General features: G+C 41.8%; 1 protein-coding gene across 1 annotated transcript in view; it reads right to left on the bottom strand.

Annotated features, from left to right (window-relative positions):
* The window catches only part of PROSER2 (proline and serine rich 2), a 42,489-nt gene extending 21,133 nt beyond the window's left edge, over positions 1-21,356 (bottom strand). Inside the window, exon 1 of the mRNA XM_077469154.1 lies at positions 21,246-21,356. The gene's annotated coding sequence lies outside the window, so the exon portion shown is untranslated. The remainder of the gene's footprint in view (positions 1-21,245) is intronic.
* Positions 21,357-22,114: the final 758 nt, after the last annotated feature.

Below are 22,114 nucleotides of genomic sequence, written 5' to 3'. Positions count from 1 at the left end.
CCTGAAAGGGCAACTGTACAGAGTCTCTTTAAAGAGGAAGTAAACCCATCAGGGTTTACTTCCTCTTTGTCTCCCTGCAAAGGTAAAGCATAATGGACTACTATGCATCGCATAGTAGCCCATTATGTGTCACTTACCTGACACAGGAGCCAGCGATGTCACCACTGTCCCCTATAGTCCGGAGCATCCATCTTCTTCCGGGTATCGCTGCTCCGGCCACTCACAGCGCCGGAGCAGCAATGATGTCACTCCCGCACATGAGCCGCCACTAACGGCAAATCATCGTAAGCAGCGGCATGCTGCTAACGTCGATAGTGCGCCTGCGCCGTAGACAGCTGTCACTGTCTTTTAGTAAATATCTCCTAAACCGTGTAAGTTTAGGAGATATTTCTTGGACCTACAGGTAAGCCTTAATCTAGGCTTACCTGTAGGTCAAAGTGGTTTGTAAGAGTTTAATGAACAGAGCAGAAATCTAAGCACAAATTGTAGTGAGCTGTAACAATTAGATTTCTCTTTACTGACACTTGACTAATACAAGATAGATTCAGTGTAACTGCTATGGATACTGCAGTTTGCACTTTTGTTTCTTGTACTGCAATGTTATTGTAAAACCTGTTTGTCTACAATATCGGCACATAAATCAGTACTTGAAAAGCAACAAAAGGGTAAACAGATTATTGAAGGAGTTGTAATAATAAAGTTAATTACAATCTACAGCTTGTGGGTTAGCCATGGGACCCAGAGCATTTAAGACTGGTGGGTCCATTTATAGTATTAACAAAAAAGAAAAGTAAGTTGGTAGTTTGGGCTGCAGATGCTACAAAAGTTATATAGGGGAGTGTTTTTGAATAATAACTCCTGTTATGGACCTAATTTGCTTCTTCCAACCACCAAATACCAGATGACCTGAAAAACACGGCAGAAAAATTAGATCTAGTGTCATGTATCTGCTATGTTCAGTCATGTAATCCTTGTCCTGTGTCTTTTTAAGGATGGATTCTTTGAAGTGGTTGTGAACCTTAGTCATGAAATGTGAACAAAGCACATATATCTGTAGTGTTTACTTGTCTCTCTCCAAAGCTCTGTGTCTTTTCTTTCTGGTGCTTCGTTCCTCTGTTATCAACATGAGTCAAAATTTGTGTCAGGGAGGGAGATATGCACGGAGCTCGTCTATTCAGAATACAGCTCTGCATGTCCCTTGGCTCCTCTGCCCCTGTGGAGGGGAGGGGGGGTCCCTTTCCTCCAATCGGCTCTCACACACTGTATTAGAGCTGCAGCTCTCCACCCCCTCCTCTGTACTCCTCACAGATGCAGAAGGATTTCATAACAACTGTGTTCTTTTAAAGGGTTGTAGACAAGAGAAGACTGCAGATAAAACAAGCAGTTTGTTTAATCTCTGTGCATCACCTGGGCTATTCACTTAACTGGGTATATGAGAGGGTTTACAACCAATTTAAGACTTAGAATCTTCTCAGCACACTCCTCTGTCATAGCGCTGGCAACACTGTCACACCAATGTGGCAGAGGGACCCAAAAGCTACTGGAAGTTGCACTTTGTGTGACCAAAACTGGCCACTATATCTTGCCCTGCACTCAACATCTTTGAAACTGCTTCTTCTCTGAAGATAAGAAAGTATAATAATATTTTTCTCCTAAGGCTTTCAGGTAATTATTTATTATTATACAGGATTTATATAGGGCCAACATGCTTTGTTATGGTTTTGCCAAGTGTGCCCAGTTTTGGGCTACATGCCCTCATTGCCAGATACAGAAAAGCATCCAATGCAGCGTTTTGGAAGCATTTTTCCTGTGTAAAGGCTACTCTCTGGGTTGGGGCCCACAGGACAAGCAATTTAAAAATATAGACATGCTTTAAATTATATTAGTTGTAATTATTTTTACTGCAGAAAGCTCTGCTTTTTACATATAGACATCAGCCACTTTATTATGTACACCTGTTCAATTGCTTGGTAACACAAATTAGTAAATCAGCCAATCACATGGCAGCAACTCAATACATTTAGGCATCTAGCCGTGGTGAAGATGACTTGCTGAAATGCAAACCAAGCCTCAGAATAGGGAAGAAAGGGGATTTAAAGGGTTACTAAACTCAATCAGTCTGTATATGCAGTAAAGAATGCATGTTATAGTTACTGTGGAACCTAAGGGCTTAATCCTTCGCATTGTGTAAAAAGGCTGTTTGATCCTGTCTTCTCTGATCCTCCCCTCCTTTCACTGTCCCCTAATAAATTCCTGATAACACAGAGTCTATGGAGTTAGGCTGCACATGCTCAGTTTGGTGTGTATTGGTAGAGAGGGTTTTTTTTTCTTGGGAGGATGCATATGATCAGCACAGGGCCAATCAGCACTGTCTAGACCAGTTGTTCTCAACCCCTGTCCTCAGGACCCAGTAACAGGCCAGGTTGGACGATAACTGAAATACATCACAGGTGATATCATTTGCTGATCAGTGACTGCAGTATTCTAGCCTGCATCTTCCTAAGGCAATACCTAAAATCTGGCCTGTTAGTGGGTCCTGAGGACAGGAGTTGAGAACCACTGGTCTAGACCAGTGTTTCTCAACTCCAGTCCTCAAGGCGCCCCAATAGGTCATGTTTTCAGGATTTCCCTCAGATGAAACAGCTGTGGTAATTACCAAGGCAGTGCAACTGATCCCCTATGCAAAATAATGGAAATCCTGAAAAAATGCCTTGATGACTGGAGTTGAGAAACACTGGTCTAGACAAAGGGTTAGGGGGTCTTGCTGTCTCATAGGAAAGACTGATTTATCTGCTGATGAGAAAAGGTATTTAGCAGTTAGTATTTACTAAAATAATGTTTTTTTTTCATGTCCTGTGTACTGTGGGAGACCAGATATAGTGAATGCAGGGTCCTGGGCTTAGTAACACTTTAGGTGACTTGAACGTGGCATTGTTGTTGGTGTCAGACGGGCTGGTCTGAATATTAAAAAAAAACTGCTGATCTACTGGGATTTTCACACACAACCATCTCTAGGGTTAATAGAGAACAGTCAGAAAAAGAGAAAATATCCAGTGAGCGGAAGTTGTTGGAGACTGGTTGGAGATGACAGAAAGGCAACAGTAACTCAAATAACACCTCCTTAAAACCAAGGTATGCAGAATACCATCTCTGAATGCGCAACACATCGAATCTTGAAGTAGATGGGCTACAGCAGCAGAAGACCACGTCGGGTGCCACTCCTGTCAGCTAAGAACAGGAAACTGAGGCTACAATTAACACAGGCTCACCAAATTGGACAATAGAAGAATGGATAAACGTTGCTTGGTCTCAGGAGTCTCGATTTCAGCTGGGACATTCAGATTGTAGCGTCAGAATTTGACATAAACAAATGAAAGCATAGATCAGGGATATGCAATTAGCGGACCTCCAGCTGTTGCAAAACTACAAGTCCCATCATGCCTCTGCCTCTGGGTGTCATGCTTGTGACTCTCAGAGTCTTGCTATGCCTCATGGGACTTGTAGTTTTGTAACAGCCGGAGGTCCGCTAATTGCATATCGCTGGCATAGATCCATTCTACCTTATATCAACGGTTCAGGCAGGTGATGTAATGGTGTGGGGGGATATTTTCTTGGAACACTTTGGGCCCCTTAGTACCAATTAAGCATTGTTTAAATGCCGTGTCCTACCTGAGTATTGCTGCTGACCATGTCCATCCCTTTATGACTACAGTGTAGCCATCTTCTGATGGCTCCTTCCAGCAGGATAATGCACCATATCACAAAGCTCAAATCATCTCAAACTAGTTTCTTGGACATGACAATGAGGTCACTGTACTCCAATGGCCTCCACAGTCACCAGATCTCATTCCAGTAGAGCGCCTTTAGGATGTGGTGGAACGAGAGAGTCACATCCATGGATGTGTGGCCAACAAATCCGCAGCAACTGCACGATGATATCATGTCATTATGGGCCAAAATTTCTCAGGAATGTTTCCAACACCTTGTTGAATATATGCCAGAGAATTAAGGCAGTTCTGAAGCAAAAGGGGGGGGGGGGGTCCAACCCGGTACTAGCAAGGTGTACCTAAGAAAGTGGCCGGTGAGTGCGTATTTCAATGTGCAATACAATTATTGACAGCTGCAAAAATTACAATTTTATTAAGAGTCTCTTTGTATTTATTAGGCTATAGTTGGTCTGGTACTTCCACATCCAAACTAAAGCCTCCTTCCGAGTATCAGAAAGAAATAGACATATGCAATTCGTTTTGTTCTGAATTCGTTTTTTAACTAAATTTCAACAAAACTCGTCAATTCGGAAATATCCCAAAGAAGGGAAACCCAAATTTTTTCAAATATTCATAAATTCGAATATTTGTACATTCGTAAAATTCGTACATCCAGAAATGAGTAAATTTGTACATTCGTAAATTCAAAAATTCGGAAATCTGCTTTATTAAATTAATAACTTAACTATTACTAACTATTAACCATTTGCCTACAGGGCTGTCGCAGTGGTGGTATTTAATCACTGCTGTTTTTTTTTTGTTTTAGTAAAAAAAAAAAAAAAAAAAAAAGAGAGAGACCAAAAAAAATGTTAACATTTGTTTTTGTTTTTTTATTAGTTTTTATTTAGTTTCTGCAATAAAATGTTGTAATTAAGTAATTTTTCTCCTTCACTGATGTGCGCTGATGAGGCGGCACTGATGGGCACCGATAGGCTGAACTGGTGAGCATTGAGGAGGTGGCATTTATGGGCACTGATTAGGTGGCACTAATATGCCGCACTTATGGGCACTAATAGGCGGCACGGATAGGCGGTACTGATGGGCGACACTGATAGGCATTGATGGATATCATTGATAGGCGGGACTGATAGCCAGCACAGACTGGCATCACTAATGGGCACTGATTGCTGACACTGATTTGTGGCACTGGTGTCGCTATGATGATCAATGCCCTGATTACATGTGTAAAATGTCTCCTGTGAGGAGATGCCGCTGATCGGCTCTCCTCACCACACACTGTCAGTGTGAGGCGAGGAGGGGCGATGACTGGCATCTCCACATTTACATGTGACCAGCTGTGATTGGACATAGCCGATAGCATGGTTAAAGAGCCGCGGACATGGCTCTTTACAGAGATCGAGGTCGTGCTCTGTTCTAGCAAAACGGCGCAGAAGCGATCGCCGCACCGCAGTCCCCCGCGGGCGAGTAAGAGTGGCTGTTCTGGGATACCATCATATGAGAGCGTCCCAGAACGAGAGCCACACTGCCGGGCGGGCAGGCGGCAACTAGTTAAATTATAGGTATTGGAATTTCCTTTCAAATTTGGCTGTTGGTGAACGTAACAAATGCAAATTTATACAAAGTTACGAATTATCTAAAAATATGACGAATGCCATATCGAAACGAATGGAACCTAATGAATTAATAATAAATAATAATAATACTAATACTTTTTATTAATTATTATTTCTATTTATTATTAATTTGTTCAGTTCCATTTGTTTAGATGCGGCATTCGTTAATTTAGGATAATTCGTAACTTCGGATAAATTTGTATTCGTTACGTTCACTAACAGTCAAATTTGAAAGGAAATTACAATAACTATAATTTAATAGTTATTATTTCAGATTTTTGAATTTCGAAATTCCAAATGTACAAATTTATGAATGTACAAAGGAATTGCGATCATAACGAATGTCCTGAAAAACTAAAAAAAGGTCATGTGTCTAGTAAGAAATGTGAGGTGTTCTGCCTGTAAAAACAATAAGCCATGACAATATAAAAGAAAAGTAGACAAAACAATACTTTTCAGACTATATTTATCAATGTATTGTGCTTTTAGTCTGTTGACATGCTGTCATTTTATTTCCATAGCATTGTTATTAAAGGAAAATGAAGACGTCAGGTAAAGTAATATGGTAAGTCATAGAGTCCACGCTTCCTTTACAAATCTCGCTATTGGATAATAACGCAGCAGATAATTTGATGCGTTTCAGAGAAGACCCAATAACACACGAAGCATTGTGCGCTGTTGTCTGCAAAGAACAAAGATGGAGCTGCCTATAAAAACAAAAGCACTATTAAACTGAATGCCCACAAGTGATTCAGGCTTTATATTATCTGAAGAAGAGATTAATAAGCAGGTGTGTTCATCATTATCAAAACAAGCTGTATATGCCATGAACAATAAAAGAGGAAATTCATAGCGTATATTGTTAGCGATGAACAAAGGCTCCGCTTTGAACAAGACAGGGATTTATTGTATACACAAGCTCATCCAGTTGCTAGCCATCTCCTCTGATTCACGTTCCTTCTGCATTAATGTACCAAGTGATGCAATACAATCTAGTTGTGTAGTGTACCAACCAAGTACCGTATATGAGGATTTCAATATAGCAGAATTTTCCAGGCCTGGCTCCGAAAATCTATTGTATGAAAAACAGGGTTCTTCCTTATCTGCAAGAGCCAGCCGTATATAGCCAACATCTATTAAAGTTCAAGCAGAATCCCAGGCATGAAAATCCATTCCTCATTAGTCACACAGCTTATAAATCTATACTGTGCACACCAAATATCTTAGCAGATCCAAATATTACCATATAAAAGTAGCAGTGACCTCATCAGGGTGCTGTACAAAAGTCTGTGCAGAGAGCAGAGATATGGGAGGGACCCTGCAGGTCCCACCCACTTTAGATTGGTCTTGTCTCCGCCCCTCCTGTAGTGTAGGCAATCACCCTACTCAAGGAGAGAGAGCAGCACTGATTGGTCTTCATTAAAGTGGTTGTAAACCCTTACAGACCACTTTTACCTACAGGTAAGCCTAGATCAAGGCTTACCTGTAGGTACAGGAAATAGCTCCTAAACCTACACGGTTTAGGAGATATTTGCAAAAGAAGGGCACCGCTGTCTACGGCGCATACGCCGTAGACAGCGTTGTGCAGGAGCACCGATTATGCCACTGCTAAACAGCGATCATGCCATTAGTGGCGGCTCCTGCGTGCATGTGCGGGAGTGATGTCATCGCGGCTCCGGCCAGTCACAGCCCCGGAGCTGCGATAGCCAGAAGTCACTCCGGGATAGATGGCGGCGTTGGAGGAGGACAACGAGGGTCGCTTCTGGGGCTTCCATCTCCAGTAAGTTATTCATAATGAGCTAGTAGGCTATGCCTACTAGCTCATTATGCCTTTGCCTTGCAGGGTCTATTTTTTTTTTTTTTATTTCTTTGACTTTACTTCCTCTTTAATCACTTTAGCCCCGGAAGGATTTGCCCCTTTCCTGACTGGGCCATTTTTTGCAATACAGCACTGCGTCATTTTAACTGACAATTGCGCGGTTGTGCGACATTTTAACCAAACGCAATTTATGTCCTTTTTTCCCCCCCACAAATAGAGCTTTCTTTTGGTGGTATTTGATCACCTTGGTGTAAACAAAAAAAAGAACGACAATTTTGAGAATAAAACAAAAAACACAATATTTTGTACTTTTTGCTATATAAAATATCCAAATAAAATAAATAAAAAATTCCTTTATCAATTTAGGCAGATATGTATTATACATATTTTTGGTAAAAATAAAATAAGCCTATATTGATTGGTTTAGAGCGTCTACAAAATAGGGGATAAATTTATGGCATTTTTATAAAAAAAAAATATATATATTTTTTTTTTACTAGTAATGGCGGTGAGCTGCGATTTTTATCAGGATTGCAACATGGTGACGGACACATCAGACACTTTTGTCACTTTTTTGAGTCAGTGACATCTATACAGCAATCAGAGCTAAAAATAGCCACTGATTACTGTATAAATGTCACTGACAGGGAAGGGGTTAACACTAAGGGACGAGCAAGGTGTTAACTGTGTTCCCTAAGTGTGTTTCTAACTGTGAGGGGAATGTGGCTGACCAGAGGAGGAGAGAGATCATTGTTCCTACTTAGTAGGAATACGCGATCTGTCTCCTCTCCCCTGACAGAACCGGGATTTGTGTGTTTACATACACAGATGCCGGTTCTTGCTCCGTTGCAAGCGATTGCAGGTGCCCGGAGGTCATCGTGCCCGCCGGGCACGCGCATTGGCTCCGGGAACATGCTGCACTTAAAGAGCTGATGTACAACTACAACAACTAGCGCAGCTGTGCCAACCTGCCACAGTATAACTGAGGCGGCCGGTTGGGAAGTGGTTAAAGTGGATGTAAACCCTCTCCTATACCCAGTGAAGTGAACAGTTTCAGATGATACACAGAGATGTAAACTAATCTCCCTGCAAAAGTTTTACTTGCTTCCTTACTGACGTATGGATCATTTTGGGATGGGGGATTGTTTCCTCTTCATTCGATTTTCATCTCTCCTGATGGGGGGGGGGAAGAGACGAGGGAACCACATTAGTGGCATTACACGATAGGACTGCACAGAGTGGCACAGAGCTATATCTCTGCGTCACTATGTACCTACCTCCGGCTGGAAGTTCATGTAATGACTGTATCTGTCTAGGCAAAAGTTCTGTTGTTCTGGGGAAGGGATAGAGATAGAGATTTTATAATATATTATATATATATATATATATATATATATATATGAGAGAGAGAGAATTTTTATGTTTTCTATGCTTTTGTTGTTAATGTACACAGGTAATTTACTGTGGCCAGTTGATTTCCACAATATGTGGCTTACTGTTGTCTGTATTTTATAAAACTAAAATAAAAAGTAAAATTTTCAAAAAAAATTAAAATATACAAATCCAGCTGAAACTAGATAACCACTTTCAAGTAAACACCGAAATATCAACTTCAGTACCTAGAGATGACAAGCAGGTGAACTCTGTCACATATTTTCAGTAAATAGATTTTTTTGGTTGTAGAATTCCTAAGAGGTTTCCTTTTAGACATGAAAACACTCCCAACGGCCATTTCCACTTCATAGTTTCTTATTTTGGCACGTTATCAATATCAGTAAACTTCCTATGTTTCAAATTAATTTTAGCCTTAAATTGGGGTATGTAGACAACGGTATTGGTTTTCAATTGCATGCATTCTTTTGTAGGCTGTATCTTTGTGAGTTGTGTGTCCTCCGTAATGTGGCCAATATAAAGCTGGTCACAGTACAAATGTCTAATTACTAACCATTACACATCAGGCAAAGTTTAAATTAGACAACATCTGGTTTTAGTCATCAGTGAGTAAGCTCTTAGTATATAGCTACATATCTGAACCCACTTCTCCAACTGGTCACACTGGATTTTCAAGTACAGCCTCAGATTCCTACAGAATGAATGAACTAAACAAACACTCTTGTCTTCACTGGTTTAAAGTCTTGGAGACAAGTTATTCAAACAAGGCGATGCAACCATGCAGGACTATGCATAGAGAGTTTACGACCTTTTTAGGAAGTTGGGTATACACTTATATGTACACAACCTTCCATTCCAATCAACAGGTGTTTCTTGTATATTCTGTCACGCCACATCACTCTTTTCCCCCCCAATAACAAGCCTTCACTTTTCTCTCTGTCGAGACACCCAATGTTTGTTAAGCCACTGCATTTCCAATCATGGTCAGAGGTTTGAAGGAGAACTCCAAGTAGTTTATTAATAAACAGATAATGGAGGAAACTAAGATGTTTCTCTCTCCGTACTTAAAGGAATCACTTCACTCAATGCAGTTTAACCCAACATCAGAACCTCGCATTGCCAAAAGACCTAAAAAAGGTCAATGGCTACCAGCACAGCAAAGGAAGGTTACTCCTGTAGCTTACAGGTTAAAGAAAATCAAGTTCATATAAACTAATATGCAAGATAAAATATTACAACTGTTGATAAGTGAGCTAGGAATATTACTTTCTGATGTTCCTCTATTGCTACTACAGGAACAGCACGGAACTCCAGTAAGTATACGTAATTGTGATGCTTCTTCTTGCCAACTCTGCGGGGTTGTAAAAGAATTGGGAGTAGATCACACCTCTGGTGGTTTTGTCCTCACATTTTATAACGCTGGAAAGACGTTCTGCATTTTATAAGTAGAATCACATCAGTTCAGCTTCCATCTGACCCTTGGGTGATTTTTTTACATGATAGCGCCCTACCAATTACAGATACAAGACACTGACATCCTGATTCCAAAATACTGGAGAAAATTAACTCCCCCCCCCCCTCCCAATGCAAGAACGTCTGCTCAGAGTTAATACATTTTGCGTACTTCAAATACAGTTAGAAGGGCTATCAGACTTTCTACTCCATCTGGGTTGGCTAGATACATTTTAAATCCTCATTATAAGATTGTGATATAACCCCGAAGCAACAAACGTGCTGGTGCTGCAAGGTGGAGGAAGGCACTTTCTTCCATGTTTTTTGGTCCTGTGAAAAGTTAGCCAACTATTGGTCCCAAGTCAGGGACCAAACACCTGACTGATTTTGACTTGGGGCTAGACCCGGCCAGGTACTTACTGCACCACCCTGACCTTTCCAGGAAACAACATAAAAACTCTAGGATGGACCACCCATTGAATGCTGCTTGAGCCTGTATATTGCTGCTCTGAACGTAGGGGACCTCCCCTTTGCTCTCTTTATGGTATAATAAAAATTGCTGAAATTCACTCAATGGAAAGCATCATTGCCTCAATTCAAGGCAAGGAGGAGAAGTTCAGCCGTAGCTGGTTCTATTAGACCCTCTTTACCTGCTCAAGGGAATATGAGTCGATCATGCACTCAGGGGGTCTTTCCCTCTCCCTTCCCAGCCCCCCCTCCACGTTTTATTGCCACCCTTTTTCCTGCCCGTTTCCCTTTCTCTCTCTTTTGTCAATATGGTCCCGTTTGGTTTCATGTTGAGAGCTTGTTTTTGTTTTATATTCATGTCGAAAGCTCATAGCTCTTTATCTAGGTTTCATTCCTGGAGGCATTTTTTACATTCTATGGAGAGGAAAGGCTTATGTTGAATTCTGTAACTACATTTGCAGCATTCCTATCTGTATGTAAAATTATTAACTAAAGAGTATAAAAAAATAAAGTGCCGATCACTCTGTCGTTGCCAAAGTCTGGAGGTTACAGGCTCCCACCTTATCCTGTATAACTATAGCCCCCTTTTACCTCATTCAATTACCCTTTTCTGCTGCGTGTTTTGCTCTGTCTTCCCCCAGGTAAACTGTAAAGTTGAGTTTGGTTAAAGTGATTGTAAAGTATCCTTTTAAAAAATATATAAAAATAGCAAACATGTTACTTACCTCCTCTGTGAAGTTGGTTTTGCACAGAGCAGCCCGGATCCTCCTCTTCTTGGGTCCCTCTTTGCTGCTCCTGGCCCTTCCCTTACCTATCGAGTGGCATCATCGCCAGCAGCTTCCTATGGGGGCACTGGAGGCAAGTCACAGCTTTGTGTGTCCATTCAGACACAGAGCCCTGCCCTGGTCCCACCCCTTCTCTCCCCTGATTGGCTGACTGACTTTGATTGACAGCCGTGGGAGCCAATGGCACCGCTGCTGTGTCTCAGCCAATCAGAAAGTCTTGGATGGCTTAGACATTCATGGGCATCGCTGGAAAGAGATGGGGCTCAGGTAAGTAATTAGGGGGTGCTGGGGAGGCTGCTACACACAAACGTTTTTTATCGTAATGCACAGAATGCATTAAGATAAAAAATCTTCAGACTTTACAACTCTAAGCTTGTTGGGCTCATATTGGTTCTCACTGTTGTACAACATGCTGGTCTAACCCTTCTCCAAGTGTAGCTTACCTCTTCATTCTGTAACTTGTTATGATAAGCAGTATGTGACCAGTGAATGGCCATTGTTTTCTGTATACAAATGTAAAACCCTTACCCTTACTAAAATCTATTTGAACAAAAATAAAATAAACCTGTCAGAAATGTGGGTAATTCAAATATAGGATGAAAACATACAAAAGCAGTGTCTACTGTTAATGAGGTACATGCAGCTGAATTATATACGCTATATTACCAAAAGTATTGGGATGCCTGCCTTTACACTCACAAGAACTTTAAAGGCATCCCAGTCTTAGTCCGTTCAATATTCAGTTGGCCCACCCTTTGCAGCTATAACAGCTTCAACTCTTCTGGGAAGGCTGTCCACAAGGTTTGAGTGTGTGTCTATAAGAATGTTTGACCATTCTTCCAGAAGAGCATTTGTGATGTGAGGTCAGGTACTGATGTTGGACAAAAAGGCCTGGCTTGCAGTCTCTGCTCTAATCCATCCCAAAGGTGTTCTATCGAGGTGAGCGCAGGACTCTGTGCAGGCCAGTCACGTTCCCCCACCCAAAACTCACTCATCTATGTCCTTATGGACCTTACTTTGTGCACTGGTGCGCAGTTATTTTGGAACAGGAAGGGGCCATCCCCAAACTGTTCCCATAACGTTAGAACTAATGCCCCATACACACGATCACAAATTCCATCAGCAAAAACTTGGATGGTTTTTCTGACGGAATTCTGCTCAAGCTTGCCTTGAATACACACAGTCACACAAAAGTTCTCGGAACTTTCGACTGTCAAGAACGCAATGACGTACAATACCACGACGAGCTGAGAAAATGAAGCATGCATTCCGAGCATGCGTGATTTTTTGCATGTCCGAATTGCATACAGACTAATGCATTTTCGGATAGGAACTCTTTCCAACCGAAAAATCAATCTTTTGCTGGCTGGAATTCTGCCAGCAAAAGTCAGATGGAGCATACACACTGTTGGAATTTCTGACCAAAAGCTCACATCCGACTTTTACTGGCATAATTTCTGATCGTGTGTCTGGTGCATAAGGGGCCAAACCTAAATCCTGGAAAAACTACCTCACACCATAATGCTCCCTCCCCGAAATGATTTGGACCAGTGCACAAAGAATGGTCCATATAGACATGGATGAGCGAGTTTGGGGTGGAGGAACTTGACTGACCTGCAGAGTCCTGACCTCAACCCGATAGTACACCTTTGGGATGAATTTGAGTGGAGACTGCAAGCTAAGGCTTCTTGTATAACATCAGTGCCTGACCTCACAAATGCGCTTCTGGAAGAATGGTCAAACATCGCCAATAGACACACTCCAAACCTTGTGGACAGCTTTCCCAGAAGAGTTGTAGCTGCAAAGGGTGGGCCAACTCAATATTGAACCCTATGGACTAAGACACCATTAAAGTTCATGTAAAGGCAGGCATCCCAATATTTTTGGTAATAAAGTGTAGATGTTTCCATGCTGCATAACGTGGATGAAAAAATCTCCTGCTGTGGCTGTTGGATTGGATGCAAATGCTGTTCAACTGACTTATTTTATTTTTTTTGAACAAGGGATATCGAGTGGGAGGGAGGCTTCTAATCTCTGTTACACTTCCGGTGAGGATTACTATATAATGGAATGGTGTATGGTGGCATGGATAGCAGGAAAGGTGAGTATTTTGTTTTACAGGTAATCTTTGTTATAGGGACAAGGTCACTTTAAGGACAGAATGACCAGATATTGTTTTAATAAAAACTGCAGTTTTAAAAGAGCAAGAAACTTGAAATTAAAACAAAGCTCATCTGTAAGTAAATATGGACACCCTAACATGTTAAAGCTTTATGAGATTTTAGTAAATGGGTTTAGATCTGCTTTATCTGATTAGTAATATATCTCAAAAACTTTTTGGAAACAAGAACTTAGAGTCTGAATCACAAAAATATCCCTAATTGTAAGTATAGTAATAAAAGATTAACATAAGATAGTCCAAATGGCTTCTAGTATTTGCAGTGAAAAAGTCCATCCTTTTTTACTAACTAGACACAAATCTAGGTAAGTAACCATAACTAAATTGCCCACGTACACAAGTAAACTCTTTTTTTTTTACAAGATATAAAAACCAGGCAGATACGCATTTTACCAGAATGATTGCGTCTGCACAGGTTTAAGTACAATTTTCTGTGTTTATTGACTTTGTATACAAACCCATTTAGGTTTGCTGCTCCTTTAAATTATTTTGAACTAAGATACTCTTGCAGTGGGGAGCGTGGCTGGGCTGGGCATGTGAGAGGACGCATTCTCTCATGCTCCCGCCAAAGATCATCAAATAACAGCGATAAAGGCACATACCGGTAATGACGATCAAGTTTCGTCCATCTTGATCGTCATTACCTCCTCACAGAGCAGGTCATCAGTGGGATCGACCCTGCACCACCAAACGATCACCAGGGCGATGGCAAAGCGGCTTAAAGATGTTGATAAGTTGGAGGGGTTTGAACAATGGAGCTCCCAGAGAATTCAATATGTAGCACAACTTTACACTCATAATATACCGAGATCCTTTCAGGACCTTAAGGAGACATTCCAACTCCCCCGCTATGATTTCTTTAAATATCTACAAATATGTCATGCATTGCAGGCTCAGGGTAGACGTCAAAATTAGATGTCAGTCGTATGCCACTTCTAACCTCTTTGGCCAAAGTTTCTGAGAAGAAAGGCCTTATTTCCTTTTTGTATGGTCAATTGATGGTCAAGGCCCAAGATACCTCCAAATAATCAGGCAGACAAGGATGGGAGAAATAGGTAAACTCATCATGATTATATACATTACAATGAGTTTGCTCACAGCTAAGAGCTGAGGTGAAATGCTTTAGTCCTTGTACACACGGTCGGACATTCTGACAACCAAATCCCTTGGATTTTGTCCAAAACTGTTGCATACACACGGTCGGACAAAGTTGTCGGAAAATCCGATTGTACATAACGTGATGACGTTATTTTGTTACGACGGGGCTACGTTCAGGCTAGTAGCCAATAGCTTTGGTCTAGGAATTTGATCTGAGCATGCGTGGCACTTTGTCTGTCGGAGTAGGCTACACATGATCGGAGTATGTCCGATTGGCGCATTTTGTCGGAAAATTTTACCGGCAAGTTGGAAAAGTTGGTCCGTCGGATATTCAGACGGAAACAGTCCGATGGAGACCACACACAGTCGGGATATCCGACAAAACGGTCCGATAAGACACATTCCGTCGGAATCTCCGACCGTGTGCATAAGGGCTTCGAATTTTCAGGTAGCAGGTCCGCTGCTTATCAAGGGATTGCGTTTCTAGTATGTCTGATGTGTAGATGCCTAAATAAGTATTATAGCGAACACCTACCTATATCTCTTCAGGTTAATGCATATGTGATGGAAAGTGTGTGTGTGTGTGTGTGTGTGTGTGTGTGTGTGTGTGTGTGTGTGTGTGTATATATATATACACACATACATACATACATACACACACACACACACACATATAAAAGTTAGGATGACCAGAGATATCCCTGGTTTCCGGGGAGTGTCCCCAGATTGAGGACACTGTCCCCGGTTTTGTCCCCGGATTGGATTTGAACAAAGGCTGGGGCAATTTCAAAAACAAAAAAAAATGTAATAAAAATTCTGATGTATGTCGGGTGTATTTTTGTTCCATTATCTTTGCCCCTTTCTGATGATCCTGTGCTGGTCGGAGCGGAGGGAATATTCTTTTCAGTATCGGGTCCATGTTCTTCTGCCTTGGCTCAAGTCCCGGCCAGCTGCCTACCTGCTTATCTCCTTGCCTTCCCTGGTGGAGTGATCTTCCTCCACTCCTAGCCCAGTAGTAGCCGAAGCCCGGAGAGTAAGACTTCAGAGGCTGTGAGGCGGGTGGCGGCGGGCAGAGAGTCGCTGATTGCCGCCATTACTAGTAAAAAAATTTAAAATATGTCCCCGGATTTCATTTTAAAAATCTGGTCACCTTAATATAAGTAGCATGTAAATTGTTTACTGGTGTACTATGCACCACATTTCACTCTACCGCTTTTTCTAAGTATGGTTGTATGTAAACATGTAAAACCCTTAATAAAAAATAAAAAAAAGATACTTTTGCAGAGAATGGAATGCAGACTAGGCATGGAGGAAATGCCTTTGTGATAAGCTCAAAATAATGTTTCAAATAAAGGTAGATATCTGAGATTACACAAGGATGAGGCACAGAAGAAAACTATTTCTATAATGCCAGTCAATAAAGATGAGTACATAACAAAGTGCCTCAGCAAAATACATTGTCCTGGGATTTTATTAGGCTTGCATTCTATCTGCGCCTGTAGTATGTCACAGGTGAGTGACACAACACTAAGTCATCCAAGTTTCAGAAAGAGCAATGGTGAGAAAGGCAGGCAAGACGTGCACCACTCAGAAACCTCCACGTGCATAAAAGGCATGTTTGAGGACTAACAACTAATTACATAATTTGTCTACACCAGTTTCTCCCAAACTTTTTTTTACCTTGGAGGAACCCTTAAAATAATTTCAGGTCTCAGAAACCCCTTTTAAAAAACAATTAAACCTAAATCTCCTGATTGTAATTGCTGTAGAACGTTTGAATTAAAATAATAAGGCATACCTAACATATTGGACACCTAGGGCAGGTCGTTTTCACCATCTCTCTGTGTTCTATACAACAAAATATTTTTTTTTATAATAATCTTCAAATAAATCCAATGTCGTGTTCTCTTAGTGGTAAGTGTGGTAGTACCCCTGAGGATTGGTGGCCAGTGTAAGTGGGAGCTCAATTAATATCCTTCACCCCCAAAAACCTCAGGAGGGACACCAGGGTTCAACAAAACCCTGGTTGAGAAAGGCTGCTCTACACACTCTACTGTCTTTCTCAACAAGGGTCTTGTGGAACCATAGGGTTCTTGCTGTGGTTGTTAGGGGCTTCTTGAGCAGAGGACAGTGGTGAACTGATCTCCCACTTACAATAACCAGCAATACTACTATTCAGATTACTATGGTAAGGGATCATTCCTACACTGACCACCAATGTTGGGGGACACCACAATTTTCACTGCCTGCAATTCTTTTCATCATACCAGATTCATTTAATTTCCAGATCATTAATGAAAAAAAACATTGTAAAATACTGTTGATAGTGTTAAAAAATGACCTACCCTCTGTGCCACATTATTCTAATTTTTTTTTCCCCCATTTAAAGCGATAGTAAAGGTTTTTTTTTTTTTTTTAAATAACAAACATGTCATACTCAATTGCTCTGTGCAGTGTTTTTGCCCTAATCCTCCTCTTCTCTGATTCCTCGCCAGTGCTCTTGGCACCTCCTTCCTGCCCCCAGAGCAAGCAGCTTGCAATGGGAGCACCCAAGCAGGCTTGTTCCTGAGCTGTGGTTCTGTGTGTCCATTTACACACAGAGTTGCGGCCTGGCCCTTTCCCCTCTCTCTCTCCTCATTGGCTTACTGGCTATGATTGACAGCAAGGGGAGACAATGGCTCCCACTGCTGTCTCTGCCAATGAGGAAGAAAAGTCTCCCGCAGAACGAAAGCTCTCATGCACATCACTGGATCAGGATGGGGCTCAGATAAGTATTAGGGGGGCTGCTGTACACAGGTTTGTTTACCTTCATGCATTCTATGGATGAAGGTAAAAAAACTTTAAAATATTCTACAACTTAACGATCATGCAAAGGTAACATAAGCTGTAGATTTAACGATTCTTAGCAGGGCTTTTCCAGGACCTAAAAATTATTCCAAGGAATCCTTCATGACAATAAGGTTGAGAAAGTCTGCATTGGTTTAACTGCAATAACCAAATAAATGGTCCAAGATGGAGGGCAACTAAAATGACCCCCATGTCTAACAATTATATTTGTATCATAATTTATCAGACATGCAGATTGTGATCACGTCATGAAACAGGCTGGCCATCTACACATAGAATTTTCCAAGCTGCACAACATGGATGGAAAAATCTCCTGCTGCAGCTGTTGTATTGGATTGGATGCAAATGTTCTTCAGCCAACAATTTTGCGCTCTGCTCGTTCAATTTTTCAATCGAGGAATATGGTGGTGGGAGGGGGCTGACAGGGCCACCCACTGAGTGAATTTCAGTTGGTTCTTCAGGAACCGGGTGAAATTTGCTATATGTGGGGCCAGCTTTAAGTGCAGAGAACTGTCCGTATTGTTATCTTTCCCCATACATGAACCAAGCTTATCTATGAAAAGTATATTGCCTTGCTCTTCATTATCATCATACCACCAGGCCGGAGCCTCTGGGCTAGTTCATCTTCTGAATTTACAGACCTCACTGTAGAGACATAGATTATTCCACAAATCTGCTCTGGCTTACCAAGTCCCATAAAGACCAACTCAACAACAAATTAAAGATAATGCCTTGTATCTTGCTACTAAGCACTTAAAGAGAACTATGATCAGTGTTCCTACAGCCCAAGCATATTTGACAACTGATTGTATGCATTTAGTAGTCACAAAAATGGAAACCCTACCACCATCAGGCCAAACTTTTAATGAACTTAATAAACAGTAACTCAATAAATACACTTTCTCAGTATTAAACAGATTATCAAGAATGAGCAAAAACAAAACAAAAACAAAATTAGCATAAAACTGAACTCCAGCAAACAGCTAACACTTGAATTGCATACATGGGAGCCATTTAACCTGGCAAAGAGCATACATTTTTGTTCTTTCAGTTCTGTAATACCAGATGGCTAATGCCCTGTACACACGGTCGGACATTTCATCCACAAAACCACATCGGATTTTTTGCGACGGATTTTGGCCGAAACTTGTGTTGCATACACACAGTTGCACAATGTCGTGGAAAATCTGATCGTTCTGAACGGGACGACATTCATTGCATATGACGGGACTACGTAGAGGCCAGTAGCCAATAGCTTTCGTCTTGTAATTTATTCTGAGCATGCGTGGCACTTTGTCCGTCGGAATTCTCTACAAATGATCGGAAAAAGTCTGATCGGATTTTGTTGTCGGAAAATTTTATATCCAGCTCTCAAACTTTTTCCATCTAAATTTCCGATGGAAAAAGTCCGATAGAGCCCACACACGATCGGATTTTCCAACAACATATTCCGACCGTGTGTACAGGGCAAAAAAACAAGTTATTTTTTTAGCATGTTGGCAGCAAAAAAAAAAAAAAAACATATTTAAAACATTTATTACCTAACTGCATTTAACTTTTTTTAAATCTTTATGAAAATTAGATTTAAAGGGTAACTCCACTTCCATTGAAAAAAAAAAAAGCAAATAAAAAAAAATAAGAAAAATTTTGCGTATACAACTGCAGCACAAGTCATATTGCAATTGAATGTTATTAATGTCATTTTGTCATTGCAATATGGCTACCTGGAGGTGTTCTGTATGCAGATGAGGAACAGAAGGCCCCCCAGAAATGTAATTTCCCACTCATGTGATTGGCTCACTGATTTTCTCACTAAGATACAAGTCAGATTTGTAGCACCCCCTGCAACAAAAATTTCATTTTTGGCGAGATACTCCAAAATGGAAATCACATCTAAAGGGATGCAGATCCTGCGGCTTTCCTCATTAGAGCCCTGCAGGTGCAGCAGCTCTTAATTATAAGATCCCTCCTATACAGATTCACTTAGCAGGTGGACACAGACAAACAGTTATTGCTTCAGAATAACAAAAAGGTAGGAATCTGCAACAAAGTTTGTTAAAATCCTTACAATGTACATAGAATGCATAATGCATAGGATGCATTAAGGTGAAAAAATACGAGTGTTTACAACCCCTGTTGATGGAGATTTTTCTTCCCAGTTAAATGTAGGAAAGTTGCCAAAAGTTATCAACATTGATAAATGTTACTGCACCTGTGTGAAATACTACCCACCCGGCACCGCCTGTAGTTCATACATATATTAAATGAAGGGAGGATCCAGTGGAGGTCAGTAATACAGGGGGGGGGGGGGGCTTTAGTGACACATTTCTGTTGTTGGACGCCTTGCCCCAGCAACGTTTTCATTGTTGGTACTGAAACATGCAACAAATTAAAAGTATTTGCAACATTTTTACTGTACGTAGTAAATTGTTGATTTTGTTGCACGTCACATTTTTTGTGACAATTTTTGTCTTGAGGTTCCTCTAGAACTCATATCTAATATGTTCCCCTAACGCTGCGTACACACCACTGGACTTTTCGTGGAACTAGGTCTGACGGTCTTCCCGACGGCCTTTCGTGGAGTTCCGACAAACTTTCCGAATGAACGGACTTGGTCACACACAATCACACCAAAGTCCGACAGATTTGAACGTGATGATGTGCGATCGGACTAGAATGAGGAAGTTCATAGCCAGTAGCCAATAGCTGCCCTAGCCTTGGTTTTTGTCCGTCGGACTAGCATACAGACGAGCGTATTTCACAATAGAAACTGGGTCCGGTGGAGTTCAGGGGAAAAGATTTGAAACATGTTCTATTTCTAAAGTCCATCAGATTTTTGGACAGCAAAGGTCTGATGAAGCCCACACACGATCGAACTGTCCGACGGATTCGTTCTGTCGAACCTTTGCTGTCAAAAATTCCGGTCGTGTGTACTCGGTATAAGGATTCCTACACATGGGCGATCCCTCCTGTACACTGGAAATAAGCAGCGGATTTGTGATCATCTGGTGGTTGTGATCAGTTGCGGACGCTCAGCTAAAGACAGGTACTGCGGCTCCCCCCCATGGAGCGATTACATGTGTTTTAGGGACACCGATCTGTCCCGGATGTAGATAGTTTGCCTTCAGAGCTGCTCATCTGTGCCAAATTGCTCGCTGTGCGATTACATGCACTTGTCATTGAATTCAACAGGCTGATCGCAACCACCACCATCCTTGACGCACAAGATGTCCCATCATACATAAGCCTATACTCTCCTAGCTTCTATAAACAGCTTCTCTACCTGTAAAACGTTGTCACTCCCCAGGAGAGATGCCTGTCACCGCACTGTCAGATCTGTAAACACCTTACCTATAGGAATCTGACGTAAGGTCTGCCACTTGTCACACTGAATTCCAGGGAGTGCGGTTTATAAACATCAGAAATAGAAAATAATCAGCAGGTAGGTCTATTAGATGGTATGTAGCATTATACCATAGCATGGCACATCAATCATATTATATTGATCAGGACATTGGAGGGTGCTTTCCATTAAAATAAAAGTCTATGATCAGTGATCTCATATGCAGGATGAAGGAGGAAAACTTTCATAGTTTTCAACTTTTCTTGCAAAGTCATCAGATGGACAGAGACCACCATAATGTCCATCCCCAGACAGATCCCCTCCCCTTCCCCAATATTGATGATCTGATATCAGTGCACACATCGACATCGTTATATACTGGGATGTTGTGCTGTCACATCACACCCAGCCTGGTGATCGCATGTCTCCTGGCTTGTTCCTGTGTGCTCTCCTGTCAGGACAGGTGTGATGGGACCCAGCGCACATCTCTGATCGCTTCATACACACAGTAGACCACTCACCTCCGGTAGATCGCAGGCCGATCACTGAGGGATCCGCTGATGACAAATCCGGGAGGTGAATGAAGCAGGTGGGACAGGGCGAGGTGTGTAGTACACACGGACAGGGCGGGGCCTGCCATCAGAGGGGCGGGCACTCATTGCATTCCTTTATCAGAACCTGGAACACAGCACAGCAAAGGAAGCTGAATGACACCTAGTGGTGACTTTCAAATATTGCACTCAGGACACTCAACTGATCTGATCTAAAGAGTGGGAGACAGTACAGTCCCTCCTCCCTGGGATTTATACAGAGCGCTGTGGACGCTTATAAGGAAAGTCAGAGAGTAGCGGGACAAATGTCACAACTAGGGACGGATAATTAATGTAGCTGCCAGAAACATGCATGAATTTGTGGAATGGAGGGATGTTCAGCCCCCAGGCTGCGCTGCATCAATGGTTACTAGGACGCTGATGGCTGCATAGCGTCATTGGTTGCATCCTAGAAACGAATAATGCTGTACTCTTAACAGCACTTTTCTAATAACCAATGACACTGTGTTCTCTACAGTGTCCTAACAGCCAATAGCTCTGTGCTCCAGACAGCATCCTAGCAACCAATGACACCGTGCTCCCAACAGCATCCTAGCAACCAATGACACTGTGCTCCCAACAGCAACCTAGCAACCAATGACACTGTGCTTCCAACAGCAACCTAGCAACCAATGACATTGTGCTCCCAACAGCATCCTAGCAACCAATGACACTGTGCTCCCAACAGCAACCTAGCAACCAATGACATTGTGCTCCCAACAGCATCCTAGCAACCAATGACATTGTGCTCCCAACAGCATCCTAGCAACCAATGACACTGTGCTCCCAACAGCAACCTA

This window comes from Lithobates pipiens, unplaced genomic scaffold (genome assembly GCF_037356315.1).
Source record: "Lithobates pipiens isolate NorthernLeopardFrog02 unplaced genomic scaffold, aLitPip1_a1.2 Scaffold_8, whole genome shotgun sequence".
Classification (NCBI taxonomy): domain Eukaryota; kingdom Metazoa; phylum Chordata; class Amphibia; order Anura; family Ranidae; genus Lithobates; species Lithobates pipiens.
This window is presented reverse-complemented; position numbering and strand designations above follow the sequence as displayed.